The sequence below is a fragment of the Pelmatolapia mariae genome, linkage group LG3_W (genome assembly GCF_036321145.2).
Source record: "Pelmatolapia mariae isolate MD_Pm_ZW linkage group LG3_W, Pm_UMD_F_2, whole genome shotgun sequence".
Taxonomy (NCBI): domain Eukaryota; kingdom Metazoa; phylum Chordata; class Actinopteri; order Cichliformes; family Cichlidae; genus Pelmatolapia; species Pelmatolapia mariae.
In genome coordinates, this window is record NC_086229.1 from 47217792 (window position 1) to 47232485 (window position 14694).

Sequence of the window (14694 nt, forward strand, 5' to 3'; positions counted from 1 at the left end):
ATCTTTTGCTCGTTTCTCCTTGTAGGAGCCATAATTAAATGTATTGAATTTTAATGATCACTGGGTTTTCATTTGTTTGGTTGCTATGGTGATGTGTAACGGGAGTCACGTGGGTGCTAGCGGCGACATTAAGAGGGCATTGTCAGTCTGTCTTTCACTGGTTTGATTTTGACAGAGAGGAGGGCTGGGTAGCCGTAGTTTTTGTTGACCGCAGCACAACGAGTTTCCCCTTGTTGCATTAGAGCTGTGATGTTTTACGAGTTTGAATCGCGAGCCGATCACATTGCTCTGTAAACTTTTCAAGCACTTTAATAAACAAGCAAGCAATTCCACCTCTCGCATTATTGCGTACAGTTGACAGCGCGTCAGGCAAATAGGCAGGCTCCATCCCCGGCCTCTAGCGACTGTGGAAGTCGCTAAACTCCTCTTCTTTTCTCTTTTTTTTAAACTTTAAAAACGGGTTGTGTGTGAGACTTTAAATCAACAAAATATAAAATATACATTTTAAATTGTTATTGATCCCTTTACCCCTGGTCCTAAAGTGTATATTTATTTTCTTACTCTTCTTATATTTATTGTTTGTATTTGCACTGCTGTAACTGGAGCCTCGTCGTCTCGTCTCTCTATATACTGGACTGTATGTAGCGGAGATGACAATAAAGTTTACTTTGACTTCAGCAGCGAGCAGGTGCACCGAGGGCTCTCGCGCTCACTTTTCGCGTATAGAATTTCGAAAAAACATCGGTGCAAATTATAAGTCTGTATCATAATGTCTGCTGTTTTCGTGTTTGTTAGTTTGTTTTTATTTTGTTTTATTTTGCAAGTTGGTTATTAGACGCTGCTCCAGCCACCCAGAGAATCCCCCGCCGCCCCGCCCTCTCCTCCCTGTGCCGCAAGCAGCAGGCGCACCTCGCAAACAGAGGGCGCCTTACTCCCAGCAAATGGGCGATAGAAAACCGATCGGTGCCTATGCCATTCCCAATATGCGCTGGCATGATGTCGGGGCAGCATGAGTACGAGCAATTTTTTTTTTTTTGCCGATGCCCGTGATGCCGCTACTGATGGTTGACATGAGTTTTACACCACCATCTCAAAATTCACAGTGCATATTTCTTTTTGCTAACACAAAAAAAATCCTGAGTCTAGCAACCCAGTCTTTATGTATTTGATTATTGATATTCTTTGTTTTAGTTAGTTTATGGTGATTTCTAGTTCTTTGGTATTGTTTCTTTGCCTCCCCTGTGCTACACGTTTCTTGTCCAGTCTCCCCGGCCTCTATGTTCATGCGTCTCTTGTGTCTCACCAGTCAGTCGCGTCGTCCCATGTGCGTTAAGTGTCTCTGTGTTTCTGTTTCCATCGTTCCTAGTTCCATGCTCCTCATTTCCTAGTGTTTCTGTTTCTAGTTCCCCAGTGTTTAGTTTTTAGTTTCCATGTTCAAGTTTTGGTTTGGTTTTCGTAAATTTATTTTGTGGATTTTTTCTCAGCAAATAACACTGCCACTTCAAGTTTACATTTCCATGTACGAGTCCTGCATTTGGGTCCTTCATCCTGCCTGCCACACAGCCATACATGACAATGTCTTTGTGTTTCTAGATGTTCTCAAATTGAAGATTACCTCTTTGGTGGACTTTTCTAAAATCGATAGAGATGACTTACTTACACAGGTAAGTATATTTGTATTTATTCAGAAATCCCATCAGAGAGTCAAACAGCTGCACCATATGGACTGTATGGAAACAGCTGATCGACAACAAATTAGAGAAGCATCAAAACAGTTAAACCTTTCAACTATAAATGTGTTTGTTCAAATTTACCCTTTAACCCTTTAAAGCCCAGGGTATTGTATTTGATACATGTGTTTTTGTGAGTTTTTGACACTTCTACATCATCAGCATGACTTTTTTTACCCTCAAAAAATGATATTGAAACTGAAATTGCGTGACACATTTTTAATGACTTAATTGCAAAAATATGGCTTACGTAGCAAATGTGATACAAATTAAAACTCATATATATGCAGATTAAAAATTTACATTTTCTTTTATATATTTTGTCTAAATGTTCAACAAACACTCCATTATCAAAAATTTTTTAATGGTTCAGGTTTTAAAGTGTTAATGTGTCTTAAAGCATGCTCAATCATCCAGGTAAGGAAATCTCAAAATTTGATTCTGTTCTTCTGGACGTAGCGCTTTCAATGGGAGAAACGTTTCGTCACTCATTCAAGTAACTTCTTCATTCTCAGCTGACTGCAGGTTTCCCCAATCTTATAAACAGTACATTTGCATAATCACTGAAACTAGCACCACTGAAGGAACAATGGGCTGTGAGGTCAGTTTCTTGTCAATAACATGCGACATGATAATGGCCATGAGTACCATTCACAGAGAGTTAGGGGATGGCTGCAATCACACCATTTAAGATGGTGAAAGATATACCCTTTTAGGCCCTCTCCTGGATTCAGAGATGGTCTTTCCCTTTTCATATTAAAGGCATCCTTAACTCTATGCTCAAACCAGCGTTCCTCTCTGTCCTGATCCAAGTGACTTTCACTTGGATGAGTGACAAAATGTTTCTCCCACTAAAAACACTACGTTCAGATGAACGTAATCATCATTTTTTGGATACCCTTTAATAGTTAAAACTGATTTCATTAAGTGTTCTCTGTCATTGAATGTGTAGCTGAATCCTAAACGAGTCTTTGGATCTGTTTCAGAGTCCATTCAGTCCTTCTAATTTCTAAAATCCTTGTACTGTCCAACCCATTCTCATTCCCAGGGTGCCAAATTCTGACATTTTGACAAAGCTGCTGACTCAGCACACAAGTTGCTACAATCCTGGATATAAAGAACAAAATATCCTGCTTTAAAGATTGAAATGATGGTGGTCGTGTAGGGTATATATCCAGTTTGGGAACTTTGTCTTTTGAGCTTTGCTTCACTTTTTGTGTCAGTTGTTGTCAGTTTATCTATAAAAAATAGAAAAGATTGTGGTCTGAGTTAAAACACGCCACTGACACATACGGATAAAGGGAATCAGGGCAGGCTCCTTATTACACTACATGGACAAAGACACTGGGCCACTAACACATTAAAACTACAGAAGCTAATCTGCCAAGAAAACCCATGACATGAAGCTCCAGGTACACAGCCAGAGGGGGTTTGCAGTGGCTTTAACACTTTATTTGCCTCAGCATCCAATAACCCTGCTCTTTAACTTTACATGATCTGCCACTCTGTGACTGAGTTGTTATTTCTTACAATTTAAGACCAGAAATGCTAACATTTTTTTTAATTTGTCATGGCAGCATTTTTTTTATCACCTAGAAAAAACAGTTAAATAATTAACTTCTTTTTACACTGACAGAAACTAGAGTTTCACTGATCCAGCCCACTTAAGATGAAAGCGCCCGGTGATGTAAAATGAATTTGACGCCCCTGGTCTACAGTACCCACTGGGAGAAATGACTGTATGGGGTCATACCTTAAACTGTTCACACATGATAGACATGCAAAACCACACAGGCACACCCTTCATCATAAAAACTGTTTATGTGAGCACAGTTTCTTAAAACCTTTGCTGCTTCTTTCTAAAGAACCCTCACATGTATAATAAAAATCAGTGAGAATATCTCTCTTCATTTTTTCCCCTCTGTAGATCAAAAATGTGCTGATATCCAAAGGACTGCCCCAAGACATGATCATACGACTCATATGCAGCAAACCACAGATTGGTGCAATTGCAGCGCCCTCTACTGGCACAGCATGAACATCTACTGAGAACTTCTGGAACATTTTCATTTCATCTGCTGAATGAAGTTTTGTCTTCACAGTTCTTTAAATAACTTAAGAGTAGATTTTAAAAGCAAAATGTTAGCCTGAATTTTCATTGCTATAATCTAAAATTAAGTAATTTGTACTTTTGTTTGTGATGATTAAATGTTATTTTTTACTATCGTCATTTTATTGTATTCAAGTGGTATAGTTCAAATATTTTTTGTTATTCATGTTAATAATTGTTTAAATTCTCTTTTTATTCTCTTCACTGTGCGCAATATATTTTCATTACGCTTTTTGTCATTTAGAATTTCTGTTTGAAGTCCTTTGCAGTTTGGATTTGATATGTGTTATCTAAAAATAAAGATATAAATGTTATTATTTAATATGAATGATTTTTAAAATGAATGGTAATTAAAAGGAAACATTTAAAATAGTAAAATTGAAAAGGACTAAGGGTTAATCACATCCTGCAGGACTGCCTCTGTTCAAACACAAAATACAAACCTCACAAACATCTTTGGATATCGTCAGTTGACCAGGTCAATTATGTGATTTTATATTTTGTGCTATGAAACTCCAGCATCCAAGCAAAAATAAATACTTCAAAGACTAAAACTGCTTTGACTTAAATGCTCACAGTAAAGGAAAAAGAGAACATTCACTTTAAAAGTAAAATACTTTTCTTACCTCTACAACCCACACATTTCAAAAGTAGCAACTTTTACTTTGATGTGTAACTATTCTGTTGGTCTGACAGTAGGTCCTGTATTTAATACCTACTAATTTTTACCTTATATACATGGCAATACGATTTTGACTACTGAGCATCATGACCTGGAAAAAATTTAAGTATTTCTTTAAAGGACTGTCCCAGTTAACTCACCCCAGTTTAGTTCTTCTTTCTAGCCTGATGGCTAAGCTAATCATTTTTCTCTCAAGTTTAGTACCACTACTGACATTTCTTCTCCAGCTTACAAGTTATGTGCTTTTAGGTGCCCGTTTGAGAAATATAGACAAGTACTTCTGATTTGGGTTCTCTTTTTCATAGGACCTACGTATCATACGTAGTAAAATCATTAACAAGATAATTGACCTGTGTGGGAGTATTCAGCATTCAGGTATTTGCTCTGCTCCGTGTTGGAAGAGGATAGCAGTGAATTAATTATATCCTTAGACTTATTTAAAGTGCTTTCAGAGAGACATCTACTGTGATGAAATCTGTTCCCCACTCCTGTTAATCTATTATTTTAAATTTAAATGTTATTAGGAAAACAGGGTTTTCAGGAAATACTGTTAAATGTTCTGCATGACTGGTCTGTTGGTGGATCAGTGATGGCAGGGCAAGGCATATTCATTGAAGGACGCACAGCCTCTAGGTTGATCATATTAATTTCCATCAAACAATGTCTTGTCTTTTTGTTGCTAGCACATTAACCAGTCCCTATGAGTATAAATATAGACATTAATTTCTTTCTTGTTGAAATCTGATGTGTTTTCAAACTACTCCTTTATCTTTATGAGCAGTGTGTAAAAAGTAAAAATATGAAGTAGCTCAGTGTAGTAATTTCATAGTAAGCTAGGATGTAAATACAAATAAGTTGCTTATAAAAACAAGAAAACTTACCTTTGAAACTAATGAAAAATGAGGTTGCCAATATAATTTGTAAGAATGAGAATGATTTTGAAGGTTTACATTTGACAAAGGATTCCTCTCGATGGCCAGTGCCTAAAGCTGCAAACTGGTAGAAATGTCAGGCAGAAAGGATGGAGTTGGTGGGGCTGGAGCCTGTCCCAGCTACCACAAGGTGAGAGGTGTTCGCCCCGTTTGTTGCAGGCCTAACACAGAGACAGAGAACCATTCGCACTCACATTCACACCTATCGGCAATTCAGAATTAACCAATTAACCAATCCTTATGTTAAAAAAGTGCTCCAGTATAAGATACTCTTTATTAGTCCCAGAGTTGGGAAATTCACATTGCAAAGTAGACAGGGCAGTAATAAATAGATGCGTCATAACATAACAGCTATCATACTAATGCAGGGGTGGGATGTGTTATCTAACAGGGATGACAGCTTAGCCACCATCCTCCTGTCACTGTTTTGCTCCACTGCCTCAAGACGGTGTCCCAGAACAGAGCTGGCCATCATGATAAGCCTGTTCAGTTTCTTCCTGTCCAGCCCCAGCAAACCACACCATGAAATATGACCAATGCTACCACAGAGTCAGGCTGAAGTACTGAATTAGCTTCTTTACTTAGATTAAAAAATAAAAGCTTTGAACAGACTTTTTACTTTTTTACTGAAATTAGGAAAGTAAAATTTAAAAAGGAAATTGATCAGTTTTTAGACAACATAACTCTCCCAAAATTATTAGACTCTCAAGCAATGGCATTGGATTCGCCACTGACACCAGGTGAACTCCAGGAAGCCCTGATAAGTATGCCCAATAATAAGGCTCCAGGTCCAGACGGCTTTCCTGCAGAATTCTACAAAGAATTCTGGACGATTTTAGCCCCAATTTTTTACAGAACGCTGTTGGAAATCAAAGAAAATGGCAGACTCCCATCAAATATGAATTCTGCAAACATTAATCTCCTGCTAAAACCAGGCAAAGACCCTGTATATCCCTCAAGCTATCGTCCAATATCCCTTATAAATGTAGACCTTAAAATAATCTGCAAAGCTCTCTCGAAGAGACTAGAGAAAATAACCCCCCTCTTAATTCATCCTGACCAAACTGGTTTCATAAAAGGTAGGCACTCATCAACAAATACACGTAGATTACTTAATTTGATAGACTACTCATACAGTAAAAACCTTGAAACTACAATATTTTCTTTAGATGCAGAAAAAGCGTTTGACAGAGTTAACTGGAAATTTCTATTTGCAACTTTACACAAATTTGGTTTTGGATCTTTTTTCATCAGCTGGTTAAAAATATTATATAATTCCCCAACAGCTTGTGTCAGAACAAATGACCAGACATCCTCCAGCTTCTGTCTCCTGAGGGGCACCAGGCAGGGATGCCCACTCTCCCCTTCACTGTTTGCAATTTTTATTGAACCACTAGCAGCAGCAATTAGACAGAATTCAGTAATTAAGGGCATAAAATGCAAGAACGTGGAACATAAAATCAGCCTTTATGCGGATGATGTGCTACTCTTTCTCCAAAATTCACAAACCAATATCTCTGGGGTGATTGAATTGATAAACTCTTTTGCAAGAATATCAGATTACTCAATTAACTGGTCAAAATCTACAGTCCTTCCGATTAATTGCTCCTTCCATAATTCCTCTTCTACTCCACTGCAATCGGGAAATATAAAATATTTAGGTATTAATGTTTCTCCCAAGCTTGCAGATCTAACTAAATTAAACTATATCCCACTTTTAAAGAAAGTAGAAGGCGATCTGGCTAGGTGGAAATGTCTACCCATATCACTCATGGGAAGGGTTGCCGCTATAAAAATGATGGTCTTACCAAAAATAAGTTATTTATTCTCAATGATCCCAACTAAACCGCCACAAGATTGGTTCAGATCTCTAGATTCATATATGTCCAAATTCCTTTGGAAAAATAAGCCCCCACGTATAAGCTTAAAAACACTACAAAAGACCAAGGATAAAGGAGGATTAGAACTACCTAACTTTCAGCACTACTTCTTAGCCAACAGGCTCCAATTTATCTCAGGATGGCTAAAACATACCCTCTTAGATGAACCTTGGCTAGATGTAGAACAAGCACTTTGCAATAATCTAGAGATTTCAGATCTACCATTTATCAGCTCAAACATTCAACGACATGAATGCTTCAAAAGCGTCAACATTAGCTCCTCTCTGACAGCATGGTGGGAGTTTCTGAAGTTGACAGAGTCTTCATTAATCCCATGCAAACGTACACCTATCTGGAACAACCCTGACATATTACAAAACAATAATATGATAAACTTTTCAGATTGGAGTGGTAAAGGAATCAAATATTTAGAACATATACTAGAAGGAACAGAATTTATTTCATTTGACAGACTAGTTACACAATATGGGATCAACAAGAAAAGATTTTTAGAATATCAACAAATTAAATCCATAGTAAAAAAGAAATTTAAACCGGGTCAAGTTGAACTACAAACACCACCAAGTGTGGTTCAATTTCTTACTCTTAAAACCCCCAAATTACTATCCAAAATATACAGAATGCTTTCTAAAATAGATGAATCAATATCACTTCCTATTGCAAAATGGGAAGCGGATTTATCAGTTAACTTAGACCAAAACTTCTGGTCTCAGATTTGCTTAAAAACCTTTCATCTAATTAGAAATCCCAGTCTTCAATTAATTCAATACAAAATACTACATAGAGTGCACTATACAGGTCATCGGATGTTCAAGATGGGCTTTACGTCTACCAACAACTGCTCACACTGCCAAACCAATTCACTGGACAATTATATCCACGCTCTTTGGTTCTGTCCACCAGTTCAGAAGTTTTGGCGTGAGATATGTGAAGACTTATCGAAGTGTCTGAAATGTAACATTCCAACTTCTCCTTTAGTGTGTTTGTTGGGCAGCTTAGATAATGTCACTTCAGAAAAGAATATAGCCCACATGGTTTTCACTGCCCTATGCATAGCCAAGAAAACAGTCCTCATGAACTGGAAAAATAAAAATCTTAATTCTAACCAGTATAGAAATTATCTATTAGATTACATTAGTCTTGATACAGCCTCTGCCACCACATCAGATCAATTGCTCTGGGCTCCTTTGATCAGCTCCATCACCTAGTGGGGGTGGGGGGGTCATAGTTTGGTCCCACCTTTACTGTTGTGATTGGTGTGGGGGTAGGGACAGGCTTAGGGCGTCGGGGGGTTCCCCAGGAGCATCTTCCTTGGGGGGCTCAACCCGGGGTAGCGGTCATGGCCAATTAAGGGCTCTGTTGGCTCTTAGGTGACGGTTTCCTCGTGGCTGCGTGCAGCGGGGCTAGGGGAGGGTCTGTGCTGACGGACGTGGGTTACTGACCTGGTAGCCTGGCTGCCCCTGGGTGGGTCCGGGACGGGCGTGAGGTTCTGGGGGCGCTCTGTCTCTGGGCTGGGGCCCTGGCCGGGCCTCCGGGGCTCGGGTCCTGGTTGGTGTGTTGCTGGGGTTGTGGGCGGGTGGGTATATGGGGGCCCAGTCCTGGCGCAGGGCGCCGCCAGTGCATCGAGCCACCTGGGGGACTCTTCAACTGGTGGGGGAGGTTGTCACATCTTGCAGGAGCTTTCCTCTCCTCAGGAGTTCTCTCTGCAGGAGGGGGAGATATAGGAGAGGTGGAGGAAGATCTCAGCCTGGGCGTCTATTGTCTTGTGTAGTCTGGAAGATGAGTGGATGATGGGGTGGGTGCAGTTTTCTCTGTAGTGGGGTCGGGTGGGCTGTCCCGGGCTCTGTGGGGCTGGGCGGCGCTGCTGCACTGGGCCCTGGTCCGGATGGGCCTGGGCCCCCTTTCCCTGGCGGGTTGCAGAGCATGGGGGTGCCTACTGGGGTCAGCGGGGGAGCTGGCCCCAGGGAGGGGTCACTTGCCCCTCCCTTTCTTCCCTCCCCATCTCCAGCTGCCTCCCTCTTCCCGCTCCACCACAATCACCCACACATGCAGGGCCTTGGGGTAGGGGTGTGTCACCAGGGTGCAGAGGAGGCATCCCCCCCCTCTGTCCCCTTCTGGCTGCCTCTGCCTCAATTTTATCTCACAACTTAGACATTCACATTACTCACACTCTCATAACACATACATATAGGATCTTGGGGGTGGGCTCACAACACGGACTCCAAATTACCATCAGGGTGTACACCTCACCCCTGGCGTTGTTGCCCACCTCTCAATTTTAAATACACGTAGACATTGAGGGCTATCAGGAGGGGCTATGCGCTTACCTGCTGCTCTCTGGCAGGTAGCTCCATGCCCTCCTGGGTTTTAATTGCACCTTAGAACACATATACATCAACACTACATATGAGCGGGTAGAGGGAGGTTTGGAGTCTTCTCACACCCCCGGTCTCTGCGGCCTGCTGGAGCGGGGGGGCTAGGAGGAGGAGTTGGCCGTCCGACTGGGGTCTGGGGTGTGGGGCCTCCCTGCTGCTGCGGAGTCGGGGCAGTCTGCTTCTCCCCACTGCAGGGAAAAGGGTAACACCACCTGGGTCTGGGTGCAGTTTCCCCCTCCAGGGGCAAGGGTACCTAGACCCGGTTCTTAGAGTACGCTTGGGGAGTGTGATTGTGTGTACAGCGTCTCTTTATGTCTGTCTCCACGTTGGTTGAGTGTGGAGTAATTGCCTATGAGAGCATGAGGGTGGGAATAGATGTTTGTATTTTAGTGTGCCTGTATGTCTGTGTCTATATGTCAGGTTGGGTATCAGACGCCACCTCTCTGGGGACATCTCAGGCCCTCCAAGGTTTGGAGGCCTATCTCCCCCCACCACTTCCCCTGCCGGTGGCAGACGCCCTCAGACATCGATGCGTTGGTGGTTCTTTGTGTCTGGGGGTGGGCGTCCGGGTACACACCGGCTCACTCCTTGGTGGCTGCTTATCGGGGCCTGGAACCTGGGGCTCGCTCGGGCCACTTCGGGGGTGGGGTGCCCTCGGCCTCTCGGCCTGGGGCTCGGTCACTCAGGCACAGCTGGCTGCCGGCGGAGCTCACGGGCACGTCACTGCAACCCCCCCTGGCTTCTGCTCCGCGGCTGCTGAGTGATCCCTCATCTGGGACTCTCCTCAGCTCTTTCTGGGACAGTGGCGCGGCTGCCCCTCTGTTGGTCTTCCTTGGTCTCTTGTGTTCTGGGGGCCTCTGGATGTCTGGAGTTTTGATCTCCTCCATACCTGCTTCATGCCCTGGAGGATGGGACTGTGGCCCCCCACACCCTCTAGCAGATCATTACATTAAGGAACCTTTTAAATACAAGCGCGCTCATGCTCACAGGTGTACACACAGGTGATCACACACACAAACTACACCCTTTTTGGCTCCTACCTCAAAGCACACTGTGCACTGTCGATCTTACGTGCTGCACAATAATGTTTAATATTAAGTATGTAGTGTTATATTCCCATATATCATTGTGATGTTGTTTATTCTATTACTCTCGTTTTCTTCTGCTTGTTTTCTTTTTTCTTTCTCAACAGGTGATCCAGGTGATCGATATATGTATTTTTTGTCTGCTTATTTTGTTGGTTTTTGTTTTTTGCCCTTTATCCCCGTCCCTCTTCTCCGCTGTTTTTTTTTTGTTTGTTTTGTTTTTTCCCCCCTCTTTCTTTCTCCCTTTTCTTTTCCCCTGTCCCGTATCTAGCAAGTAAAAAAAATAAAATAAAATAAAATAAACAATAAAAGGTAAATCAAATGGACCATTACGGCAAGGCTGGGATGGTCCATTTGGTAAAGTAAATCCGTTGGGCATCTTTCTTCGCCTTTAGACAATAATTCTGATGGCAAAAGAACCAAACGGGACAGGTTTAAAAAAAAAAAAAAAAAAAAAAAAGGAAAGTAAAATTTATTTTTTAGCTCTTTTACTACTTTTTTGATAATAATGAAACAATATTAAAGTTTCCCTCTACATCAAAAAGAACAATGATGGATTCGGCAGGTGGGAGATCTGTTGCAGTAGCCTTAATGACCAGACTATAAACCACCGTAACCAATGTCTCCATAACTCTCACTTGTTGAAGCACTATTGAGCTCCTACCAACCTCCTCCTACCTCCTTTAGAGCAACACCCATCCAAGGGCATTTTTGTACCAGCTACTTTTGTACTTCAATTATCTTGTTGCCTTCATGAAGGACTCCATTATTTATATAGATAATTATTTTATTATTACTGTATTATTGTAAGGTTATACGTCAAAATCTAAAGCGCCTTAAGGCAACTGTTGTTGGTGCTACATAAATAAAACTGTCTTAAAGTTGAATAAAGCATGCTATTGTTTTCTTGTACATAACCATATATACCATTTACATGTACAATATGTGTTGCAAACTTTCGGATATGCATGATCCCCCCCCCCCCCCCCCCCCCCGGCCCCCCGCTCAAATTTTTGTAATTTGGCACTGGATAAAGAATTTAATTAAACAAATGCACACACACAATTAAAATTTTTAATTGAAAAACAACACCTGAAACAATGCGACCCATCAAGAGAGTTTTTTAGTCCAGTAAAGGCTTGGCTCGTACCTCAGAATTTTTTCAGGTATATTTTAGATGCCAGAAATCTATGTGCTCATTGAAATTTGGCAAATTTAGATTTTAATTTTCAATCAGGTTTTGCTATCCCTGTTGGGACACCTATATTACATCCTATCATAGCTGGACTGGCCATCGGGCCTACCGGGTGATTTTTCGTTTTTATGGCCCGATGATTTTTATTTATTTTATTTTTTTTGTAACGGTATAAACAATGAAAGGTGGTGGATTGGCCAGATGCTGGTCGATGTGTAAAAATAACTTGTTTGGTGGTGGCTATGGCAGAGCTTCCACAGAGGGTCAGATAAACCAAGTTTAGGTGTAGTTTATTTTTGTTGTGCTGACTTTTTACAGTCAGTTACAATAACTCGTACTGCATACTAGCTACGGAGTTTCTATACAACTGGGCGGGTGCTATGAGGTTACTGATAGTGAACTTTATTTTATTCATAAGGTTAGTTAGTAGAGTTGCCAACCGTCCCATAAAAAATGGAATCGTCCCTCATTCAGAGAAAATATTACGCGTTTCGTATTGAGCTGAACACAGTTTGTCCCATACTTCACCTAGAACAGAAGAAAAGACACAAAGCTGGAGTTATTCTGTCGTTACGCTGCAGCTGCCTCTTCTCCTCTCATTCTCTCCCCTCCCTCTCCTGTTGCTACTTCAATCATGAAACTGATCAATGATCAGCTGATCAGCTTTTCTCTCTTGTTTGTTTATCGCCCACTTTGCGCCAGAAAGAGGAAACCAGCGGATGTCGCACTAAACAACAGCAGCGCGTTTAAGCTTGATCAGCTGTTGTTAGAATTTATTTAATATAAATTTCTAGTATCAGCTGATGTTTGCTGGAGCCACAGCTGTAAAAGCTGCTGGTCATGATATCGGTTTGGATATCTGGTGAGAGGGAAACATGAAGATGAAACCAGGAGATGTCCTTACTGAATCATCAGAGCTGAACAGGTGATGGAGAAACAGGTTTACCTTTTAGGTGACATGAATGAGTTGAAGGGAAGTTATGAACTGTTTCTGAGAGACAAATAACATCAGGATCCTTTTCTAAGTAGCTGACAGCTGGTAACTGTGCAGGGGCGGGTCTAGCAAAGTTTTGCCAGGGGGGGCAGGTATGGCATTAACAGGGAAAGGGGGGCACAAAGAAATACTTTCTTATTTTCATTTAAAATGTTTCACTTTTAATAAATAATTTTCTGAATCTTACAACCAAAGATTTTATCTGATGTAAAATGTATAGAAATCATACATATACCAACAAGACAGTGTACATCACTGTCACAACAGTGTTTGTTTTCATTCAAAGGCTTTATGGCTTTTCCTGTAATACCTGGTGGGCCGGTCTCTATTCAAAATGCCCAGGCCGATTTTTTGTCCCAGTCCAGCCCTGCATCCTATAAAAAAAACCACCTTCAGATATCACTGTCTAGTCTGTATATGGCCAGCATTAAAGGTTAAGCTTTTAAAATAAAATAAAACACACATATAACATAACATAACTTATTCTGCTGACCTGAGAGGCATTGTGTTGTTCTAATTTCAGTTAGCTGCAAACAATTTTGCAAATTTTTTTATAAAAATCCATATATGATCCTAAAACAGGACACCTAGTGAAGTGATGCTTGTCAATCCAGCATAAGCAATAAGCATTGGTATTTAAATGATTAAGGAAGCAGTCTACGCGGTAATTTGTCCTTTCCTGCCTTATTGTCATACTATTCTAGATATAATGTAATAACTGAAATACCATAAATAGAAATGAATAATTAAACAGATAAAAGAAACAGCAGCTAAAAAGGCATCAGACTCAGATCCTGTAGCAATCTTATTATAATTTCTTCTTTGTGGTGCACAAAAACCTTTTTGTTTTTACACACCCACAAAAGTTTCTTATTACACCTCACATTAAAGGAACACAACTTAAACTGAATAAACTCAGTGAATACGTCTAAAGTAAAAACACGTGGCTCACATAACATTAAACATTTGCCTTTTTCACCTTTCACTATGTTTTGTGATCTTAGCCATCAAAACCAAGTTTGATGGAAGGTGTCCTGTACAGCAGCGGTCCCCAACCCCCGGGCCACGGACCGGTACCGGTCCGTGAGTCATTTGGTACCGGGCCGCGAGAGTTGAGACTCGGGTGTGAAATGTATGGTTTTCAGGGTTTTGATCGGTTTTTAGCGTTATTTTGTTATCGTTTTTTTCGTTAACTCGGTTTTCCTGGGTCTTTTCACGTGTGTTATGAATAAATCTTATTTTTTTCGGTACCGGTACTAGTTTTATTTTGTTGTATTTATCCGTGACACCTTAAAGGCCGGTCCGTGAAAATATTGTCGGGCACAAACCGGTCCGTGGCGCAAAAAAGGTTGGGGACCGCTGCTGTACAGCGCTCTGATATATCCTAGCAGAGTTAAGAGATGACGACTCTACATTTGACAGTATTGTAGTTGCCAGCAGTAGTTCAGCATTTCTACATTCTGTTCTCAAAGAAGTCTCGTTTCTGCACTACGTCGACTCTTCATCACTGAGACTTAACATGAGGCTCCTGACAGACTACTTAATTTACCCAAGAATACACTGATTCACACATCAACCACTCATCCCGCGAATGGAACAAGTGCCTAACATTACATGAATGAAATTTTGTCACTAACAACATGAACAAGACAATAATACAATGAATAAACAACCAGACAGACTCAACCAC